The 18,656-nt window shown below is 43.8% G+C and overlaps 1 protein-coding gene across 2 annotated transcripts in view; it reads right to left on the bottom strand.

Moving 5' to 3' along the window:
- CDYL2 (chromodomain Y like 2) overlaps positions 1–18,656 on the bottom strand; it is a 179,874-nt gene that overhangs the window by 119,003 nt on the left and 42,215 nt on the right. The gene's annotated exons all lie outside the window — the stretch shown is intronic.

The raw sequence follows: 18,656 nt of genomic DNA, 5'->3' as shown, positions 1-18,656 counted from the left end.
ACCTTGAGACTGTGGAACACCCAGCTGTCACAGCTGGCCACAGGCCAGGGCAGCGTGTGCAAACCTCTGTCTTGTGGGCCGTTTGGCAGCTCCTAAATCTAATTGCAAACAGTGACACATCCCCACCATCAATACATTTATAATTCACATTCTTTCGGAGGCCTTTAATGAATATGTCTCATTTGTCTGTTCTCATTTCTAATGGCGAAACACAACACCTAACTGTCACGCACAGAATACTAATACGAATAACCCTTTACATGAGTTTAGTGTGCAAAACTGTCCAACCCACAGCATTCAGCAAACTCAGCACTTATTTTTAATTAACTAATTTTGAATGTACTAAGCGCTCGCTGTGTGTCACAATAGCAGTGGACAACAGAAGTCCACAGCTGAATCCCTGTCTCGTGATGTGAGGAAGAGCCGGGAAGACACAGCTAGCAAACGTGAACTTGTCTACATTGTAGGAAGAGGCAGGGCAGCAGTGGGGTTGAGCAGTGGGATTCTGCGTTCAGACTTCATGGGTTCAAAGAGTTAACTCTGGGCCCTAAAAAGGAATGAAGTGCTCCCACAGGCTACAACTGGACCCACAGAACATTGTGCCAAGCGAAAGGAGCTGGTCACAAAAGGCCAGAGACTGTATGCCTCCATCTCTCGGAAATGTCCAGAACAGGAAAATGTATAGACACAGAAAACAGAGTTGTAGCAGCCAGGGGCTGCGGGGAGGAGGGAGAGAGTGACTGCCAATGGGTATGGGTTGCTTTCTGAGGGGATAAAAATGTTCGAAACTCGACTATCGTGATGGTTGCACAGTGTGATGAATGCAACTAAAACCACTGACTTGTATACTTTAAATGGGTGAGCTGTAAGACAGGTGAATTATATCTCGATAAAGCTGTTTTTAAAATAGAGTAATTTGGGGCAAATTATTGACTTCTCCAAACCTCATTTCTTCATCTGTAAAGTGGAGATGATGGTAATAGTGGCAAATTTTAAATTATTGTGAAAATTCAGAGGGATAACTTTGTAAAAAGCACTCACTGCTTTGACACTTATTGTTATCAGCTATAGAAGATCAGAGGATCATTCACAACAGGCAGAAGGTGGAAGCAACCCAAGTGTCCATCAACAGATGAATGGATGAACAAAATGAGGTATATACACATACAACAGAATATTATTCAGCCTTAAAAAGGAAGGAAATCCTGTCATATGCTGCGACCTTGAGGACATTATGCTAAGGGAAATAAACCAGTCACAAAAGGACAAATACTATACAATTCCATTTATATGAGATGCTTAAAGGAGTCAGATTCATAGAGACAAAAAGTAGAAGGTGGCGGGCAGGGAAAATGGGAAGTAAGTATTTAAGGAGACGAATCACACAATTCAGTTTTGCTAGATGAAAAGAGTTCTGGAGATGGATGGTGGTGAAGGTCATACAACCATGTGAGAGTACTTAATGCTACAGAACTGTACACTTAAAAATGGCTAAAATAGTGGGGACTTCCCTGGTAGTGTAGTGGTTAAGAATCTGCCTGCCAATGCAGGGGACACAGGTTCCAGCCCTGGTCCGGGAAGATCCCACATGCCGTGGAGCAACTAAGCTCGTGTGCCACAACTACTGAAGCCTGCGCTCTAGAGCCCACGAGCCACAACTACTGAGCCTGTGTGCCACAACTACTGAAGCCCGCACGCCTAGAGCCCGTGCTCTGCAACAAGAGAAGCCACCGCAATGAGAAGCCCACGCACCACAACAAAGTGTAGCCCCCGCTTGCCACAACGACAGGAAACCCACAATCAGCAACAAAGACCCAACACAGCCAAAAATTTAAAAAAAAAAAAGGCTAAGAAAGTAAATTTTATGTTATGTATTTTACCACAATTTAAAAACAAATTAAAAGACTGGGGGGATATAAGAGCTGGAGAAATGAACACTGTAGGGAGAAGGGAGAAATTTGGAGAAGGCGTCACAGGACAAAAGGTTCGGGAGCTGGGCCTTCCCTGGTGGTGCAGTGGTTAAGAATTCGCCTGCCAATGCAGAGAACACAGGTTCGAGCCCTGGTCCAGGAAGATCCCACGTGCTGCAGAGCAACTAAGCCCATGCGCCACAACTACTGAGCCTGCGCTCTAGAGCCCACGAGCCACAACTACTGAGCCCACGTGCCACAACTACTGAAGCCCATGCACCTAGAGCCCATGCTCCACAACGAGAAGCCACGGCAATGCGAAGTCCATGCACCACAAGGAAGAGTAGCCTCCGCTTGCCGCAACTAGAGAAAGCCCGCACACAGCAACAAAGACCCAACGCAGCCAAAAATTAATTAATTAATTAATTAAAAAAAAAAAAAACTTGGGAGCTGAAGCCTCATCAGAGCAGACTGATGGAGTGTCTCGGTGCCCACAGCCCCAGGACAGAACCAGCACACCAGTGAGATGCTGGCGCTGCCTTCCAGGAGTGCTCTGACTGCCTCCTGCTCTGCCATCCACTCTACCACCCAGCACCAGCCCACGGAGCACGAAGCGTCAGCTCAGAGCTCAGGGGTGTGGGAGCAGGAGCGAGTCACGGGCTCTGCTTTCAGACAGACAGACTCATCCCCTGCCAGTTAAGGAAGCTCCGCAGAAACAGAAGCCCCACACCTGGGACCTCCCGTTCACACACAGGCCCTACAGTCCAATGACCCAGAAGTGCTGATCTGGATTATCCCAACAGAGCAGCCCAAGTGTGCTGGGGGTGAAGCTGAGTCATGCTGATGTACAGGAACAAAAGACTCAGGAATCATCTCATGGTTCTCCTTTGTATGTTGTTTTCTCCCATGTGGTCGTGAGGGGAGGGTGGGTGGCAAGCAGAAATTACAGAAGACAGGAGAGTTGCTTACAGGTCTCTAACTCAGAAAAAAAAGAGACTAACTAAATTAGGCAGGGTTGACATCCACACAAGTTTGTCCTTTAGTGTCCCTCCTCAAACTTGGTGCAGACTGTGGGATAAGCAAGTCCAGTAAGATGCAGCAAAAACCAGCGTGCCTGAAATTTGCCACTTGTGTTGCCTACTGCGACCCCCATCCTCCCAAGGCCCAAGATCCTACAGATATATTCCCACTCTTTATCTTTTAAGTCTAAAGTGGTAGAGGCTGGGGGAAGGAAGAAGGGAATACAGAGACAGCCAACTGTAAGCATGGGCATAAGTTAGCTGGAAAGCACTTGAAAGTTCTAATACAGAGAGACAACCATGACGCCCACCCTTTTGAGCTCTGTAATGCATAACTTTGCACCACTAAAAAGTGCAGCCCTGATTTCTAAAATCGTTGTTTTAAATATTGTTTTAAACTTCTAGCCAATGCAATAAGGCAGGAAACAAAAATATAGAGGTAATCTATAGGAAAGAATCTAAAAAATATTATTTGCATAAATCATCGTACGTCTAAATAGCTCAAGAGAGATGAATTGAAAGAATTTAGAGTAAGAAAATTCAGAAAGATGTCTGGTTACAAAATAAAGACCTAATCAACATTCAGCAATAACTGGTTAGGAAATATAGTAGGGAAAAAAAACCTATTTATGGAGGCAACAAAAATATAAAATGTCTAGAAATAAACTTAACAAAATTGTGCAGGATTAAATGAAGAAATCCACAAAACAACTGTGATACATAAAAAAAAACAATTTTACCAAATGAAGACACTTCTATATTTGTGGATGGGAAGTTTCATTACCATAAACATGTTAATTTTCTCAAGATTAACTTTAAATTTAAAGCAATTTCAATCAAAATCCCATCTGGATTTTTTAAACCTGACAAATTTATTTTAAGTAAGTAAGAAGCAGGAATAGCCTAGAAATTTTTGAAACAAAAAGAAAATGAATTCAGGCCTTGCATTACCATTTATTAAAACATAGAGCTATAACAAAGTAGTAACTGGTGTAAGCAGAGACAAAAAACAAAGAAATTTCATAAAAAGCTCAGAAATAGGCCTATGTATACATTATATGCATACATATATATTAGAATTTTGTATATAATAAAAATGGCATTTTAGATTCTAGATTCAGTAAAGAAAGTGGGTTTGGAAAACTGGTTAATTATTTAAAGAAAAATTATGAGATGCCTACCTCCTATCAACCAACATGAATACAGTTTAATTCAAGAATTAAATGTACAAATAAATACACTCACACACATATGTAATTCAGGGATAGAGAAGGTCTTTCTAAGCTTACAGAAAATTTTAAAAGCTTTTGTTACATAAATAGTTAAAATGTCTGTATATCAAAGAGTGTCATAATCTAAATTGAAAAAAACATTGTGAGGGAAAGACTCATAACATAAATGGTAGATAAACGTTTATTATCTTTATTATTTTTTTAAATGAGTCTTATGATTCAGTAAGAAACAGATGAGCACATCAATGGAAAAGGTCAGGGAAAAGAACTGTGGGAGGAAAAAAAAAAGTGAAATAACCAGGAAACAAACAAAAGATATTTAAACTCACCAGTAATAAAACTTTGAAAAATAAAACAATGAATTGGCGTTTTTCACAACATTGGCAAAAGACAAAATAACTGACCAGCACTGGCAGATGTTCAGGTAAGTGGGCACTCACATGTATTGCTGGGCAGCAGTAAATGCTGGGCTAATTTACAACATTCCTGGAGGGCCATTTGGCAACGCCCGTGAAAAACCTTTGTGAAATGGTCACAGCTTTTGATCAGTAATTCCACTTTTAGAAAATGGCCTAAGGAAATAACCAGAAGTATGTGCAAAGTTGCGACATCATCATCACATGTTATGGCACCATGTGTACTTATTAGACACAGTTCTCTGCTTTAAATGGATTGTGCAATTTAATTCTTAAAAAGGTAACATCTAGATCCTCATATGATCTCCATTTTTACAGATGAGGAAACTGATGCACAGAGAGATCAAGAAAATCATTCAACATCACACAACTAGTATGTGGTAGAGCCTGGATTCAAACCCAGGCAAGTGTGACCACCTAGGCCCAGACTCTTCAACACTAAGATGCCATCGGGGAAGCATCGATACCAAGAGCAAATCTTGACCACTACCTAACATCCAACAAAAGGGATTGATTTAAAGTACATTCTGGCATATGCACATAACAGAATTAATGGATAGATGGATGGGTAGACGAGTGGAAAGATGATGGATGGGTGCGTGGGTGGATGGGTGGATGAATGAGTGGCTCAAATCACAAAGCACTGATTTAGGATTTCCACTCACAAGTACTGAACATTAACTTCACCGCAGGCACATTTTCAGGTTCCATTTCAGCCCTCACCAAAACAGCCATGGAACAATTAAACACCAAAATCCAAGGCTTCTGCTCCCAGGAGTAAATAGTGAACAAAGATAGCATGAGGCAGCCCCGAAACCAGGTGTTCTCTTCCCAAAGTTCATAAAAACGTCTTCATTTCATACAAGAGAGAGAGGTCAAAAGAATTCACAAAGTATGAAAGTCTTTAATTAAAGTCTGGGTCTCAAAGAACCACAGACAAAAGGCCTGGCAACTGTCTGCACTGATAACAGTAGTTCTGATAGGAGGTAGCACGCCAACGGGGACTAACGTATCTGGGATAGAGAGGATTACCAAGGATGCTGTAAAAGTGAGGACAAGAGAAGAGGATTCAGAACAAGCCAGGAGAGATGCTCCCTACATCCTTGTAGGGTCTCACCTACATCTGGTGAGGAGGGATTGGCATTAAGCCCCAAAACCATGACATTTGAGCCTTATGTTCCATTATTTGTTATTATCTTAATCCAGGTAAGATTATTTCCTATAATAAACATATTAATTGAAAATTAAAAAAAAATTTTTTTAACATTTAACCTCTTCATATACAATTATGGATGAAGACGACAGAAGGCAACATCCTGGTGAACAGAATAAACCAAAAGAAAGATAAGGTCTCTCCTGAACACAGGAGTGGCATCTACTAAACGCGCAAGGCATCACAGTAAGTGGCTGGGGTGGTGGTGGGATTGTACTGTTGCTACTGGTGCTGCTGACCCCCCTCAATGAAAAGGGAACATCCGATGTGAGTGTGTCATATAGATACTTCACACCCATTTACTCATTTATTCACTCACTTAAGACTTGCAAACACCTGGGAGCTAGGTATCTTAGTCCCATTTTAAAAATAAAGAAACTGAGGCACAGAGAAATTAAAGCAACTCAACAAGGCCCCACATTGATTCAAACTGAATCAGTGTGATGCTAAGTCCAGAGATGCAAAAAAGGTGGTGTCCTGTGAAACTCACTCCAGGGAGGGGCTCGCACGCGCGGGCAGATGTCACCCTGTTCTCTGTGCCTTCTCTTTCCTGCCTTGCTTTCCCCACGACCCCACTCTGTGAGCCACTCTGTGAACCACAGCAGAGCTCCAGAAAGCTGTCAGAACTCTTCTGTGCTGTCATGTGTTGAATCCCTTAACACCCGCTTCACACAGACACCAGGAAGAACATCCTTCCTGAAAGAAACCCTATTCCATAGTCCCGACCTCAGAAGGCTTTTTATTTAACCCTCCCAACAACCTTCCAAGAAAATGTCATTGTCCCCAACTCACGGGTGAAGAAACAAAGGCTCTGGGAGGTTAACCAGCATGCCCAGGTGATAGGTGTTGCACCAGCTCACCAAGATCTACAGTGAAAGTCCACATGGGGGTCTCGACCAAACTAAGGTCTGATACCATGTGTCAACACAGCCAAGGGACTTCTAGTTAACTCAGCCCTGGCAGGCTCTCTTCTTGGCTGACAGGGTAGCAAAGCAGTCATTTTATCCTTGTGACAACAGGCAGCACATTCACGCATAATCAGAAAGGTGACAATCTTGGACCATCACCCTCCTGCTATGAGTTATACAAACCCAGCACCGAGCTACACAGTGGTACTGAGCCACCTGCCTCCTCTTCTCTCAGGACAGCTCTGCACACAGGCACCCAGGGGCCCCCTTGGGTACCACAGGGCCAGTGACAGAGATGGAACAATAAAAGCACCACTGCTAGAGGTCCTCTAGTTGTGCACGAGTGCGTGCACAATGCTTGTTTCCTTCACCTGCACAAGCACCCCCAAAAGCCAGGTATTGCAAGCATCCTGCCCATTAAAACAACCAAGATAAGAAGTTCAAACAAGCTGCCAGAGGGTGCCCTGGCTAGAATATGGGGGAGGGCCGGGGGGGGATTTTTAACTGAGACTGTCTGATTCCAAATCCCCTGACCTGTGCCCAACAACAGGCAACCTCTTTTGTGTGAAGTGAACACCTAGAAAGCCAGATGTCCACTCCCTAGGACAATAGTGACCCCAAAACCAGGATCCCAAATGAAACCCTGTCCCAGACACTCAAAGACCCCAAGGCAAAAGGCAGTCAGAATAGAATCGAGAGCACCTGGGGTACGTAATCCCGGCCCGACCACTTACCAGCTGGGTGACCTTGAGAAAGTCATATAACCTCTCTGGGCTTTAAGTTTCTCATCCGTAGGAGGAGGAGAATAACAGTGCCCACCTCTTAGAGTTGGTATGAAGATTAAATGAGTTAATACCTATAAAACACTTCAAATGATGTCTGCTACTGTAAGGACTCAATAAAACGATACACGTTAGCGATTACTACTACTATTTTTACAAAGAGATGACAGCGTACAGGTTTCCAGCTTGTAAGAGGAGGTGATTTTGCTCCTAGATTTGGCTTTGAGGAGCAAAACAACACAATTGCAACATCACTCTATGATGCCTGTGGGCCATCTGAAATCAACCCTACACAGGACCGAGGTTTTTAAACTGAACACTAGGGTGTGGTTATGCACTTGGAAAGGTTTCGATCCTGATCCATTCTTGTTGCTCCTCCTACCTCAGAGGACGGGGGAAGGCAGGGAGGACCAATGACACCACTGTTTACCCAGACTGGTAGCACATCACCGCCACCTGACTGAACAGCCCTGTGGTTGTTAGGACACCCCTTCCTCCTGCCAATCAGCACACCTGCTGCCGACCTGCCCAGTGGGCATCATCTGCACCCAATTCCTCTGAATCTGAAGAGTGAACTGTAAAGGGAATGAAACTCACAAGACCAGACCTGTTCCCTAGCCCTACCTTCCACCTTTGGCTCTGAGGATGAGGTACCTCCCACCAGGTACCATATCAGGGTGCTGGGCTGTATCTGGGCGAAAACAGGGGCCATTATCCCCCATCCGCATAAAGATCTGCAAGTGATGGGTGGCTGAATTCCACTCTGTCTACCTGGGCAGAAGCATGGGCTGAGTGTGTAATAAAAGGACACAAAATGAGCCTACCCCGCTGACCAGGGGAGAGCTGACTTTATAATCCCGATTCAGGAGTGCATTGTGCAACAGGACGAAAAGGGCTTTTTAAACGTGCTTGAAATGTTCCATTGGGCACTGACTCCAGCCGTGACCTCTGGTTTTCTTCTTACAACCAGGTTTCTTTTTTTATTTTATTTTATTTTATTGATTGATTGATTGGCTGCGTTGGGTCTTCGTTGCTGCGCACGGGCTTTCTCTAGTTGCAGAGAGCGGGGGCTACTCCTCGTTGAGGTGCATGGGCTTCTTACTGCGGTGGCTTCTCTTGTTGCGGAGCACAGGCTCTAGGCGTGCAGACTTCAGTAGTTGTGGCACGTGGGCTCAGTAGTTGTGGCTCACGGGCTCTAGAGCGCAGGCTCAGTAGTTGTGGCGCACGGGCTTAGTTGCTCCGCGGCATGTGGGATCTTCCCGGACCAGGGCTCAAACCCGTGTCCCCTGTGTTGGCAGGTGTATTCTTAACCACTGTGCCACCAGGGAAGCCCACAACCAACTTTCCTGAAGTGCGGATTCTAACCAATTTTCTTTGTGTCCTCTCAAGCGTTCTGGAATCTTCTGACTGTTCTGAATCGGTGTTGAAGACAGAAAAAAGTAACCCCAAGAACGGAGGGCACAGGAAGTCGAGGGTTCTAGACAGACTGAGAATGATTCCTGGCTCCGGAAGCCCACACAGAATCTTCACTCGGCCACCATACAGGCCAGGAAAGAGCTACACCACGTGGGGCAGCCCCTCCCCAGGGTGTGAGGGAGATCAGCAAGGTTGCAGGAGTGTCTCTAGCCAGACGGCGCAGCACAGAGACCTCTCTCTGGGAGACTGCTTCCCCCACAGCCCTACTATTGTTGGCTTAGGGTCATTTAGAAACTGAGCTGACTCTTAAAACCAGGTAGACTTCACGTAAAATCCCAGCTTCTCTTCAAAACAAAAAGTAAGAGAAAGGAAGAACTGGCAGCCCTGGGTCCACATTCCAATACTGGCTGTATTTAACGACTGGCCCTCCTGGGTTTGCCACACTCCCCGCTCTGGGCTATAGTGTCCCCAGAGCTGAGCGTCAGGTGCCGTTTATCATCATGTGTGCTGTTGGTTTTCTTACGGCATAGAAATAGCTCTCTGTCCTCAAAAGCATCAAAACATAAAAATAAAACAAAAGGTGGACGAAAAGCCCACATATTTCAAGAAGACTGGGAAAACGTCCACCACACATCATCTTCCTCATTTGCATGACCAGCCTGGACCCCTCGGTGAAGAACACAGCATCTGGTGTCAAGAGTTGGCGGGGTTCAAATCCTGGCTTGGCAACTTCTGAGCTGTGGGACTGCAGGTATGGGCTTACCTTCTCTAAGCCCGGGGTTCTTCGTTATTAAAATACCGAGGCTTCATGGGGTTTGGGAAAGGATTTAGGAAGATATTGCATGCAAAGCGCGAGGCACAGGGACCCAGTTAGTGTTGGATAAGTGCTGGCGGTCACTGTCATCAGCGCTGTCGCAAGAAGCAGTGGCGGTGGCGGTGGTAGCTGGTGGGAACGGGGTGGTCTTCCTTCTGGAGCCACTTCTTGCATTTGTTTCCCTCCCAACTTCTGAGGCCAGAGACCCACACATGGCCACACCCAAAAGCTGTCCACACGGACTCTTCCGGGACCACCAAGCACGCACCCCAGCTTCTTTGCCTTACAGACTCGTACACCCCACCAAGTCTCATCTCTGTTACAGACCTGTTTATCTGGCTTCGGCTGTTTCGTCTGAATGCAACAGCCTTCCCACTTCTGCCTACCTGGCGGGCCCTTACTCACGCTTGAAGTCTGTGATCAGACATCAGCACCAAGAAGCCTTTCCTGGATTCTCAGGCAAGATTCCTGAATCCAAACATTCTACGTTTGTTCGTCTTCCCCCCTAGACCATGAGCCCTTAGGAAGCAGGGCACAGTCAGCCCTGTGATCCCAGCCCCCAACACACAGGTTCAACCATGGAGCCGGTTCACACCAGTAGGTGTTCTGGGAAGACAGCAGAACATAAAGGAAAGAGTGCAGGTTTGGGGGCCAGAGGCACAGCTTTTGTACCCTGGGTCTGCCGTTTAAAACTCAGGTGGGGAACCCTGAGCTAGTCCACTTCATCCCTGGAGCTTGGTTTGCACAAATGGAAAACTGGGCTAACAAGATGTACCATGAAGGATCCTTGTGAAGAAGAGAGGAACATTAGTGAAACAACTCAATTCATTATTACCAGCACCCCCAACTACCATAAGACCCAGCTCCTCAACCACCACCACCAACCCCATCCCCAACATAACTTACGACCCCTGACCTTAACTGTCCCCCATCGCCCACTCTCCTAAACTTCACTGCACTGAGAGCTCTAAGGGGCCCAACATGGCCACGGGTTCCAAAATACTCCACGCTGACATAAAGAAACCCATCAAAGAGGGTAACGTCTTAGAAGGGAGCTAATCATATGTTCTCTCTGGACATGTCTAAATACTACCATGAAGAATATAAGAATAGGGCTTCCCTGGTGGCACAGTGGTTAAGAATCCACCTGCCAATGCAGGGGTCATGGGTTTCATCCCTGGTCCCGGAAGATCCCACATGCCACAGAGCAACTAAGCCCATGCGCCACAACTACTGAGCCTGTGCCCTAGAGCCCACGAGCCACAACTACTAAGCCTGTGTGCCACAACTACGAAGCCCGTGCGCCTAGAGCCCATGCTCCACAACAAAGAGAAGCCACTACAATGAGAAGCACACAGCAACAAAGACCCAATGCAGCCAAAAATAAAGAAATAAATTTATTTTAAAAAAAAAGCTAGGGAAAAAACAAACAAACAAAATGATCCTAATCAAAGGAGAAAGGGATTAATTTTTTAAAATAATTACGAGAAATAAAAAGTAAAAGCTTCCTTAAAAAACTAAATATAGAACTACCATATTATCCAGCAATCCCAATCCTGGGCATATATCCAGAGAAAACCATAATTCCAAAAGATACATGCTCCCCAATATTCACTGCAGCACTATTTACAGTAGCCAAGACATGGAAGCAACCTAAATGTCCATCAACAGATGAATGGATAAAGAAAACGTGGTACATGTATATGATGGAATATTACTCAGACATAAAAAGAATGAAATAATGCCATTTGCAGGAACATGGATGGACCTAGAGATTATCATACTAAGTGAAATTAAGTCAGACAAAGACAAATAACAAATGATATGACTCATATGTGTAATCTAATTTTTAAAAAGATACAAATGATCTCAGAATCACAGATCTTGGAATCAAAGTTATGGTTACCAAAAGGGAAACGTGGGGGGAAGTGATAAATTAGGAATTGGGATTAACATATATACAAGACTACATATAAAGTAAATAACTAATAAAGACCTACTGTATAGCAGAGGAAAGTCTACTCAATATTCTGTAATAACCTATATGCGAAAAGAATCTGAAAAAGAATGGAGATATATATATATATATATCTGAACCTAACACAACACTGTAAATCAACTATACTCCAATAAAAATAAAAAAGTAAAAACAGAAGACTGGGTTAAAAAAAACCAATCAGTTCTTTTAAAAGGACTGATTAGGGCTTCCCTGGTGGCGCAGTGGTTGACAGTCCGCCTGCCGATGCAGGGGACACGGGTCCGTGCCCTAGTCCGGGAAGATCCCACATGCTGCTGAGCGGCTGGGCCCGTGAGCCATGGGCGCTGAGCCTGCGCGTCCAGAGCCTGTGCTCCGCAACGGGAAAGGCCACAGCAGTGAGAGGCCCACATACCAAAAAAAAAAAAAAAAAAGACAACAATAAAACTAACATCTGAGTTCTCAATAAAAATAATAGAATTTCTGAGAGAAAATAAATGCCACTTAGAAGGCCTTATCCTATGGAAATACCCTTCTAAAGTGAAGTAAAAAAAGGGACACTGTGAGATGCACAACAGCTGAAAGAATTTGCCACCAACCAGTGATGTGCTAGTAAATATTTAACAAAACTAGTTGTAGTTTTCTATTTCTGTGATATAAATACTCCCACCATGACTGATTTTAAGCCACCAAGGTGACATCACTGAATGTAGAGTTGGAAAAAGATGCATACGATCATTTCTCAGGGTCATGCCACTGTTACAGATAAACTAAAAAGAATTATTTAGGAAGAAGAAAAATTCTCTCACAATGAAATTTGGAAATGCAATAAAGAACGGAAATCAGCAGAAAGAATAAATATGTGAGTAAATATAAATGAATATTTAATTCAATTAATAATAATAGCATGTGGTCTTTAAAATACTGTAGAAGGAAAATGCATGGCAACATTAACGAAGAAGTGGGACAAATGGAGTCAAAGTTTCCTAAAGTTTTGGGAAGTAGTAAAACTCTCATTTACATCAGTCTTTAGTAACGTAACAGAGACAGAGCCATATATATATGGTCAATCAGTATATTATAAGGGGAACACTGAGGTAGGGAAAAAAATAACCCTTTCAAGAAACAGTGGATTCCCAACATTAAAAATAAAAAGAAGCTTGATGCCCCCCACCTCATACCATACACAAAAAATCAATTCCAGATGACCACCTATCTAAATGCAATAGGTCAAACAATGAATATTCTATAAATAGCAAAGGAGAACATCTTCATGACCTTCAGGTAGAAAGCCTTCTTAAACTAGGACACAAAAAGCATTAAGAAGCTTTTATATATAAAGGAAGAGACTGATTAAGTATACTTCCTTAAAATTAAGAACTTCTGCTTATCAAAAGACGCAATTAAGAAAATATAAAGGTAATCCACAGATTGTGAGAAGATACGTAGAATACATATTTCTCACAAAGAATTTGTTTCTAAAATATATAACCCACTTTGTCAAAAGCCCGGGTAACTAACCAGGTTTCTGGGAACAAACGAGGTAGGAGGCACTGGGAGGATGGATTATAATGGGATGATGATGACAGAAGCATGCCTTATGCATCATCTTATTTGATCTTCACAGTAATCCTTCAAGGTAAGTGCAATTTTTACCCCTATTTTACAGGCTCAGCACAACCCTAGTCTCCAACATGCTCCTAAGAGCCACCATCATGCATGGAGAAGGGTACTGAGATGCTTGGTTAGACACAAACGGTAATCAATGTTTGCCAACCTGTGAAGCACCAGCAAGGACATGGATGTATCAGACGTCCCCTTTAGGAGCGGCTGCAACCAATACACGGGCAGAGCCCAATGTGAAACAGACTATATGGCTTTCTGAGGGATGCGTGGACAACAGTCTGGGACTCAGGACAAAAGGCGCTTAAGCCGGGAGCAAATACAGGACCCCAATATCAGAAGCAAATACGGGAGGGCTTCCGGGAAGATGGTGGAGGAGTAGGACGCGGAGATCGCCTTCCTCCCCACAGATACACCAGAAATACATCTACACGTGGAGCGACTCCTGAAGAGCACCTACTGAACGCTGGCAGAAGACCTCACACCTCCCTAGAGGCAAGAAACCCCCCACGTACCTGGGTAGGGCAAAAGAAAAAAGAATAAACAGAGACAAAAGGATAGGGACGAGACCTGCACCAGTGGGAGGGAGGTGTGAAGGAGGAAAAGTGTGCACACACTAGGAAGCCCCTTCGCGGGCGGAGACAGCGTGGCGGAGGGGGAAAGCTTCGAAGCCGCAGAGGAGAGCACAGCAATAGGGGTGTGGAGGGCAAAGCGGAGAGATTCCCGCACAGAGGATCAGTGCCGACCGGCACTCACCAGCCCGAGAGGCTTGTCTGCTCACCCGCCGGGGCGGGCAGGGCTGGGAGCTGAGGGTCGGTCTTCAGAGGTCGGATCCCAGGCAGAGGACGGGGGTTGGCTGCATGAACACAGCCTGAAGGGGGTTAGTGCGCCACGGCTGGCCGGGAGGGAGTCCGGGGAAAAGTCTGGAGCTGCCGAAGAGGCAAGAGGCTTTTTCTTACCTCTGTTTCCTGGTGCGCGAGGAGAGGGGATTAAGAGCGCTGCTTAAAGGAGCTCCAGAAACGGGCGCGAGCCGCGGCTAACAGCGCGGACCCCAGAGACGGGCGGGAGACGCTAAGGCTGCTGCTGCCGCCACCAAGAAGCCTGTGTGCGAGCACAGGTCACTATCCACACCCCACTTCCGGGGAGCCTGCGCAGCCCGCCACTGCCAGGGTCCCGGGATCCAGGGACAACTTCCCCGGGAGAACGCACGGCGCGCCTCAGGCAGCTGCAACGTCATGCCGGCCTCCGCCGCCGCAGGCCCACCCCGCACTCCGTGCCCCTCCCTCTCCCTGTCCTGAGTGAGCCAGAGCCCCCTAATCAGCGGCTCCTTTAACCCCATCCTGTCTGAGCGAAGAACAGACGCCCTCCGGCGCCCTACACGCAGAGGCGGGGCCAAATCCAAGGCTGAACCCCAGGAACTGTGCGAACAAAGAAGAGAAAGGGAAATCTCTCCCAGCAGCCTCAGAAGTAGTGGATTAAATCTCCACAATCAACTTGATGTACCTGCATCTGTGGAATACCTGAATAGACGACGAATCATCCCAAATTGAGGAGGCGGACTTTGAGAGCAAGAGTTATGATTTTTTTCCCCTTTTCCTCTTTTTGTGAGTGTGTATGTGTACGCTTCTGTGTGAGATTTTGTCTGTATAGCTTTGCTTCCACCATTTGTCCTAGGGTTCTATCCGTCCGTTTTTTTTCTCTTAATAATTATATATTTTTAAATAACTTTATTATATTTTCTCTTATTTTATTTTACTTTATCTTCTTTCTTTCTTTTTTTCTTTCCTTCCCTCTTTCCTTCCTTCCTCCCTCCCTCCGTCCTTTCTTTCTTTCTACTTCTACTAATTCATTCTTTCTACTTTATCTCCCTTTTATTCTGAGCCGTGTGGATGAAAGGCTCTTGGTGCTGCAGCCAGGAGTCAGTGCTGTGCCTCTGAGGTGGGAGAGCCAACTTCAGGACACTGGTCCACAAGAGACCTCCCAGCTCCACATAATATCAAACGGCGAAAATCTCCCAGAGATCTCCATCTCAACACCAGCACCCAGCTTCACTCAACGACCAGCAAGCTACAGTGCTGGACATCCTATGCCAAACAACTAGCAACACAGAAACACAACCCCACCCATTAGCAGACAGGCTGTCTAAAATCATACTAAGTCCACAGACACCTCAAAACACACCACCAGATGTGGACCTGCCCACCAGAAAGACAAGATCCAGCCTCATCCACCTGAACACAGGCACTAGTACCCTCCACCAGGAAGCCTACAGAACCCACTGAACCAACCTTAGCCTGGGGACAGACACCAAAAACAATGGGAACTATGAACCTGCAGCCTGCAAAAAGGAGATCCCAAACACAGTAAGTTAAGCAAAATGAGAAGACAGAGAAACACACAGCAGATGAAGGAGCAAGGCAAAAACCCACCACACCTAACAAATGAAGAGGAAATAGGCAGTCTACCTGAAAAAGAATTCAGAATAATGATAGTAAAGATGATCCAAAATCTTGGAAATAGAATAGAGAAAATATAAGAAACATTTAACAAGGACCTAGAAGAACTAAAGATGAAACAAACAATGATGAACAACACAATAAATGAAATGAAAAATACTCTAGAGGGGATCAATAGCAGGATAACTGAGGCAGAAGAACAGATAAGTGACCTGGAAGATAAAATAGTGGAAATAACTACTGCAGAGCAGAATAAAGAAAAAAGAATGAAAAAAACTGAGGACAGTCTCAGAGACCTCTGGGACAACATTAAACGCACCAACATTCGAATTATAGGGGTTCAAGAGGAAGAAGAGAAAAAGAAAGGGACTGAGAAAATATTTGAAGAGACTATACTTGAAAACTTCCTTAATATGGGAAAGGAAATAGTTAATCAAGTCCAGGAAGCACAGAGAGTCCCATACAGGATAAATCCAAGGAGAAATACGCCAAGACACATATTAATCAAACTGTCAAAAATTAAATACAAAGAAAACATATTAAAAGCAGCAAGGGAAAAGCAAAAAATAACATACAAGGGAATCCCCATAAGGTTAAGAGCTGATCTTTCAGCAGAAACTCTGTAAGACAGAAGGGACTGGCAGGACATATTTAACGTGATGAAGGAGAAAAACCTGCAGCCAAGATTACTCTACCCAGCAAGGATCTCATTCAGATTTGATGGAGAAATTAAAACCTTTACACACAAGCAAAAGCTGAGAGAGTTCAGCACCACCAAACCAGCTCTACAACAACTGCTAAAGGAACTTCTCTAGGCAAGAAACACAAGAGAAGGAAAAGACCTACAATAACGAACCCAAAACAATTAAGAAAATAGGAATAGGAACATACATATCTATAATTACCTTAAATGTAAATGGACTAAATGCTCCCACCAAAAGACACAGATTGGCTGAATGGATACAAAAACAAAACCCATATATACACTGTCTACAAGAGACCCACTTCAGACCTAGAGACACATACAAACTGAAACTAAGGGGATGGAAAAAGATACTTCATGCAAATGGAAACCAAAAGAAAGCTGGAGTAGCAATTCTCATATCAGACAAAATAGACTTTAAAATAAAGACTGTATTAGACGAGACAAAGAAGGACACTACATAATGACCAAGGGATCGATCCAAGAAGAAGATATAACAATTGCAAATATTTATGCACCCAACATAGGAGCACCTCAATATATAAGGCAAATACTAACAGCCATAAAAGGGGAAATCGACAGTAACGCATTCATAGTAGGGGACTTTAACACCCCACTTTCACCAATGGACAGACCATCCAAAATGAAAATAAATGAGGAAACACAAGCTTTAAATGATACATTAAACAAGATGGACTTAATTGATATTTATAGGACATTCCATCCAAAAACAACAGAATACACATTTTTCTCAAGTGCTCGTGGAACATTCTCCAGGATAGATCATATCTTGGGTCACAAATCAAGCCTTGGTAAATTTAAGAAAACTGAAATTGTATCAAGTATCTTTTCCAACCACAACGCCATGAGACTAGATATCAATTACAGGAAAAGATCTGTAAAAAATACAAACTCATGGAGGCTAAACAATACATTACGTAATAACGAAGTGATCACTGAAGAAATCAAAGAGGATATTTAAAAATACCTAGAAACAAATGACAATGGAGACACGACGACCCAAAACTGCAAAAGCAGTTCTAAGAGGGAAGTTTAGAGCAATACAATCCTACCTTAAGAAACAGGAAACATCTCAAATAAAAAGCCTAACCTTGCACCTAAAGCAATTAGAGAAAGAAGAACAAAAAAAACCCAAAGTTAGCAGAAGGAAAGAAATCATAAAAATCAGATCAGAAATAAATGAAAAAGAAATGAAGGAAACGACAGCAAAGATCAATAAAACTAAAAGCTGGTTCTTTGAGAAGATAAACAAAATTGATAAACCATTAGCCAGACTCATCAAGAAAAAAAGGGAGAAGACTCAAATCAATAGAATTAGAAATGAAAAAGGAGAAGTAACAACAGACACTGCAGAAATACAAAGGATCATGAGAGATTACTACAAGCAACTCTATGCCAATAAAATGGACAACCTGGAAGAAATGGTCAAATTCTTAGAAATGCACAATCTGCCAAGACTAAATCAGGAAGAAATAGAAAATATGAACAGACCAGTCACAAGAACTGAAATTGAAACTGTGATTAAAAATCTTCCAACAAACAAAAGCCCAGGACCAGATGGCTTCACAGGCGAATTCTATCAAACATTTGGAGAAGAGCTAACACCTATCCTTCTCAAACTCTTCCAAAATATAGCAGAGGGAGGAACACTCCCAAACTCATTCTACGAGGCCACCATCACCCTGATACCAAAACCAGACAAGAATATCACAAAGAAAGAAAACTACAGGCCAATATCACTGATGAACATATATGCAAAAATCCTCAACAAAATACTAGCAAACAGAATCCAACAGCACATTAAAAGGATCATACACCATGATCCAGTGGGGTTTATTCCAGGAATGCAAGGATTCTTCAATATATGCAAATCAATCAACGTGATACACCATATTAACAAATTGAAGGAGAAAAACCATACGATTATCTCAATAGATGCAGAGAAAGCTTTTGACAAAATTCAACACCCATGTATGATAAAAACCCTGCAGAAAGTAGGCATAGAGGGAACTTTTCTCAACATAATAAAGGCCATATATGACAAACCCACAGCCAACATCGTCCTCAATGGTGAAAAACTGAAAGCATTTCCACTAAGATCAGGAACAAGACAAGGTTGCCCACTCTCACCACTCTTATTCAACATAGTTTTGGGAGTTTTAGCCACA

The sequence above is a fragment of the Tursiops truncatus genome, chromosome 19 (assembly GCF_011762595.2).
Source record: "Tursiops truncatus isolate mTurTru1 chromosome 19, mTurTru1.mat.Y, whole genome shotgun sequence".
Classification (NCBI taxonomy): Eukaryota; Metazoa; Chordata; class Mammalia; order Artiodactyla; family Delphinidae; genus Tursiops; species Tursiops truncatus.
The sequence above is the reverse complement of the archived record's forward strand: the minus strand, read 5'-3'. Positions and strand labels throughout refer to the sequence as shown.